The sequence below is a fragment of the Podarcis liolepis genome (assembly GCF_965112155.1).
Source record: "Podarcis liolepis genome assembly, chromosome: W".
Lineage (NCBI taxonomy): Eukaryota > Metazoa > Chordata > Lepidosauria > Squamata > Lacertidae > Podarcis > Podarcis liolepis.
The window spans coordinates 7,804,054-7,809,102 of record NC_139568.1 but is presented as its reverse complement, the minus strand read 5'-3'; the positions used below and the strand labels follow the sequence as shown (position 1 = coordinate 7,809,102).

The 5,049-nt window shown below is 46.5% G+C and overlaps 1 long non-coding RNA gene across 1 annotated transcript; it reads left to right on the top strand.

Moving 5' to 3' along the window:
* The first annotated feature begins 3,254 nt into the window (after window positions 1-3,254).
* On the top strand, window positions 3,255-4,152 carry LOC310697757. Its single transcript, XR_014521199.1, has 2 exons — window positions 3,255-3,606; window positions 3,646-4,152. It is a non-coding gene; the product is annotated as an uncharacterized lncRNA (long non-coding RNA).
* Window positions 4,153-5,049: the final 897 nt, after the last annotated feature.

Genomic DNA, 5,049 nt, shown 5'->3' with positions numbered 1-5,049 from the left:
CAGGGCCTGCAGCACCATCCTGAGACTACTTTGGTACTCCCCCAACTGCCCCCAGATCTTGCTCCTCTTCTGTTGGTGGTAGTAGTGTTGGCTCCTTATCAGGGGGGTCCAATCCAAAAGACAGTGATGAGATGTCCAAGGTATCCAAAGTATCTTTTTTTGTTGATGCTCTCTTCCGTACTCTTTGCTCCAATCCTCTATCTGGTGACCCTCTTTCCGGTGTTGTTGGCTCTTTTCCGATTCCCTTCTGTAGGTCTTCTTCGTGGTTGTGCAGGAACTTTGTTTTATCCTCTACTGATCTTATCTTTATTTTTCTTCCTTTAAAGCTAAAGGATAGGCCTTGAGGAAATTCCCACCGAAAATTGATTCTGTTCCTTCTCAGCAGTTCAACCAAATCTCTGAAATTAAATCTCAAATCTAAAAGATATTTAGGAATATCTTTAAATATCTCCACTCTAAATTTGTGTATTGTCAAGGCCTCCTCGTAATGCCAACTCAAGATTTTATCCCTCTCTTCCTTCGATCGGAGTGTAATCAAACAGTCTCTTATTCTGTTCTTCTCCTTCTTCCCTCCTCTTCCAAGTCTAAAGGCTCTCACAATTTTAAACTCCTCTTTTTGTAAGTCCCGATTCCAAAAGGCTGCAAATTACTCTGTAAGAAAGTCTATCAAGGAGTCTTTTTCTAGTTCAGGTACTCCCCGGATTCTCAAATTTGTCTGTTTCTCCTTGAGCTCAAACATAGAAAGCATCTGCTTCTGGTCTTGTACTTGTTTCCACACATTTGGGACCTCTATTTCCAATTGTGCTACCTTCGCTTCGACAGTAACAATCTTTTCCTTGGCTTCCTCCGCAGTCTGTCTAGTTGAATTAGATTCCTTAACTAATGTCTCTATAGCTTCTGTGTTAGAATTAACCTTTTGTTCCAAGCTTTTTATACTTTGTGTATTTTGGTCCAATTTTTTATTCATTTGTTCCAAAGAGTTGTTAATTTTACTTAAAACAAGAGCCCAATCTTCTTCCGAGGGCATTCCTCTTTTTGGTTTAGTATACATTGACACAGCTGCAGAGGGAGCAGAAGGGCCAGATGTAGAAGCTCTCCGAAAGATCCTACCAGATCTAGTTGTCTTTTCTTGTAACGAGTCTATTTTTTCCTTCCCATCTGCCATAACACTCAAGGCCTTCAAGGTCAGGTACAGTCCCAGGGCTTTATCTTTAAAACTGGAAAATTCCACTCCTTATAACAGTTTCAAAATCCTCCTCTAGAGGGAAGTAGTTGTTGTTTATCTTTTATTAGTCCAAAGTATCCTTTTCTTTTTGTTTTTCTCTTTAAAAGTTACTCTAACAAGTTATGCTGGTATAGTTAGTATCAAACCTTAACTTTAGTTCAGAAACGTAGTTGAAAGTTTTAAGCCAAGAGAAAATAATTGAAACAATGTTTCACTCACTGACAGTCAAATAGTCTGTACCCAGTCAATGCGGGGCTCCACGATACAGCAATTTTAATGCCTGCCGTTCCCAGGTTCCGAGTGGTGAAAATTTAGCTTTTACCCTGTTTTTCTGCAGGCTAATAATGTCCAGAAATCCCCCCCTTTTCCCCTGCAACCAAGAGGGGGGGGTTCGCTATTTTTATACTGAAGATTTAGATGTCAAAAGCAGTCTTTCAGGCTTTAGTTTAAACCTCCTTGCTTCCCACTATTTACAAAAAGAGGAAGGCGGACTTCCTGTTTTACGCCTCCCCCGTTCGTCGCCAAATTCAACTTATTAAAAGTCCAATTTCTTCACTTTACTCACGGGTAGTTACTTTAGATCCAAATGTCCACAGGAAAAAAGTCAGCGCTCCCCAGCAATGGCTGTGCGGCTTCACTCCGTGAAAGTAGCAATCAGTTCGCAGCACCGCGCCGCTCACCCCACTTCGCTCCGGAGCCCTTAAAAGGGATTCCCCGCGAGTAGCCGCTGGCGCTGACCCCGGAAGTCCTGGTCAGAAATTCATTCTGACCTGGTAGAAGGCAGCTTTTGATTTCCTAATCAAAACAATTGAGGAGAAGGCGGGGGAGAAAGTTGTTGTCACGTGAAATGGGGTTGCTTGTGTGTAAACCTCTAGCTGTTCCAAACTGCTTAGGGGTGGGTTGTGTCTTTCCCTGACTGAGCAGCCTGGGTGCTGCTGCTGCTCAGTCGCTCGACGAATCCGTGAGTGGGCGTCTTCTAAATTTCCTCCAGCATAAAAGCTCCTTGACGGACAACCTCCGCCTCGCCTCTCTGCGCGTAACCCTTCTGTGCAGAGTGGGCGTGCCCAGTGGTGCCCCTCCACTCTCTTCATTGCCTTCAGTGCCAGAGTCTCGGAGCCTATCCTCCGAGATGCTTTCTCCCTCTTCCTTCTTCCTGGTGTCACCTGGACATTCTTCCCCAGATGACGTTCTCTCTCTCCCTGTGATGGCCTGGGATTCCGATTCGGAGGATGAAACAGAGGAATCCCAGCCTGCACAAGAGTCCCCGCCTCCAGGGCCGGCTGAACTGGGGCAAGGCCTAGATGCTGAAGAACCTGCACCTGTGGCAGTGCATCAGGAGCTGGCCCCAGGTGAAACCCTTCTGGCCCCAGAGAGGCTTGACGACTCAGTGGCCACAGGTGAGCCTCCTCCAGGGCCCAGTAACCCTTCAGCCTCTCCTGATCTGCAGAGGCTTAGGGCAGAGAGGCAAAGGGAACTGGTTGCCCCCAGGAGGAGTGCTCGCCTTAAGGCCAGAGGAGGCGGGGCTCCTGGGGGCCGGGACCGCCCCTGGCCTTAGAAGAGGATAAAAGCCCAGTCAGCCCGGCCCCAGGTTGCGGGAGCAACGTCGTTGTTGGCTTCGGACCTTCCTGTGTTCCTGATCCCTGCTCGGCCTCCTGTTCCTGACTATCCGGTACTCCTGTTCCCTGCTCGGCTTCCTGTTCCTGACTATCCGGTACTCCTGTTCCCTGCTCGGCTTCCTGTTCCCGACCATCCGGTGTTCCTGTTCCCTGCACAGCCTCCTGTTCCAGCGTACCTGTTCCCCGCCCGGCTCTCTGCCTCGGACCTTGCCCCTCTTCGTGTGGACTCTGCTACGCCCAAGGTACCTTACCCCCGGGACCAGCACACTCCCCTTACTCGTTCCTTCTTCTGCAGAATCGGGAAGCACCGCCTCCCCCCTCTGCTCCGATGTCAGTTCCCTGACAGTTGTTGTTGTGGAACCTAAAGTAGCACAAGTGGAGAGGGAGAGAGCCCCAGCCTCACAGATGCAATTTGATGACTATAAGTTGATGCCTTTTATGACTGAATTTAGAGACAGTCAGACTTTGAGGATTGGAGCCCCGCTTGGACTGGAGAAGGAAAGTTGGATAGATCCCTTCACGCAGGGATTTATTGACCTTTGGGACCTGGACTTGGGTCAGGAGGAGACTGGAGTGGTGGGGACCGCCAGACTTGGAGGAACTTTGAAATACGACTGGAAATATCTTTTGAATTTTAGTTTTAACTATGGAGATTTGGCTGACTTGTCAAGAAGGAATAAAAACATTGCTAGGTGGGAATTTCCCCGAGATCTACTTTTCAGCATCAAAGGAAGGAAAATAAGAACAAGATCAGGAGAAGACAAAGTAAAGTGCATGTATAAATATGAAGAAGACCTGCAGAAGGGACTTGGAAAAGAGTTAAGAGCCTCGGACAGAAGATCACCAGGTTGATGGACTATATGGAATTGACGGAAATGACTGGCAGAATCTGAGACCAGGGAGAAGAGACGGTGGAAGAATATTGGAAAAAGTTTAAAATCTATATATGGAAATAATGTAAAATTAATGAGTGTTAGAAAAATGTTTGAAGGGAATTATACGGCTTTAGTAGAAATGTTTTAAGGAATTAAGCATAAATAAGTATTATAGTATTAATGGAAAATAAGGTTAAAATATGTTAAGATAATCATATGACAGAAAATAGAGAAAGATGGAAAGGATTTGCTGAAATAATTAATAGAAATGGAATACAAAAAGGGAGGTGAGAGGAGGTCGATGAAACAAGGGAATGAAAGAGAGGATATTGAGATGGTATGATGTGTGGTTTTTGAATTGTTTTTGCTTTCGTTTTGTTTAATGTGTTAATGTTGTGTTGTGTATTGATTATATATTGTACTGTATTGTTTTTTCTTTTTCTTCTTTTTTCTTTTTTCTTTTCTTCTTTTTGTAAGGTTTAAAAGTAATAAATATTATTTTTTTAAAAAAATGATTTCCTAACAACTCTCTCCATGAGGCAAAATGCCTGCACACCTGCAAGGTCCGCCCCTTCAGAAGTTGGACTCCCAAGCCCCATCATCTCCAGCTGTTGACCGTGGTCAAGATCACAGGCCGTGTGTGGAGCCAAAGTTTGACTGTGTGAGCCTTGTGTGTTGTCTCAGCCAGTCCAACAGTCGTGGTGTCTCTCCTGTCTCCTTGCAGTGGGAAGTGCCGTGTGCCAGCATGGTGTGAGCCAATCCTCTGGAGAGGAGGCAGCGTGAATCAGCTCAGCTACCGAAGCCACATGGAATTGAAAAGGAGCGACCACAGACTTCTGGGGTGGCACCATCGGTAATGGCCGCTTCCCTCTGATTTGGAGGGACAGAGCTCCGCGGAAACTGGGTCTTTACCACTACGGCGCAGCGGGGACCCCTCAAAAATCACAGGCGGGGGAAGCCTGTGAACTTGGGACTCAGCGGGCACCGTTTGCGCCCCCCCCCCAATTGCAAAAGGAGCTCGGCAACGGGCTCCGGAGCGGAGTGGGGGTGGCGTGGTGCTGTGAGCCGATTGCTTCTTCCGTGGAGTGAAGCCGCGAAGCTGTTACCGGAGAGCGCTGCCTTTTTCCTGGGACAATTGGCTTTTGAAAACAACTACCCGTGAGTAGGATTGAAACAGATTCAAAGAAAGACATTTAATTTGGTACTGAGTGGGGAAGGTACAACCAGGAAGTCTGCTTTCCCTGCGTTGTAAATAGATCAAAGCAAAGAGACTCTAAAGCGGAAACAAAGAAGTTGCTTGGAAAAAAAGAGCTGATCTTAACATCTGAAAGTG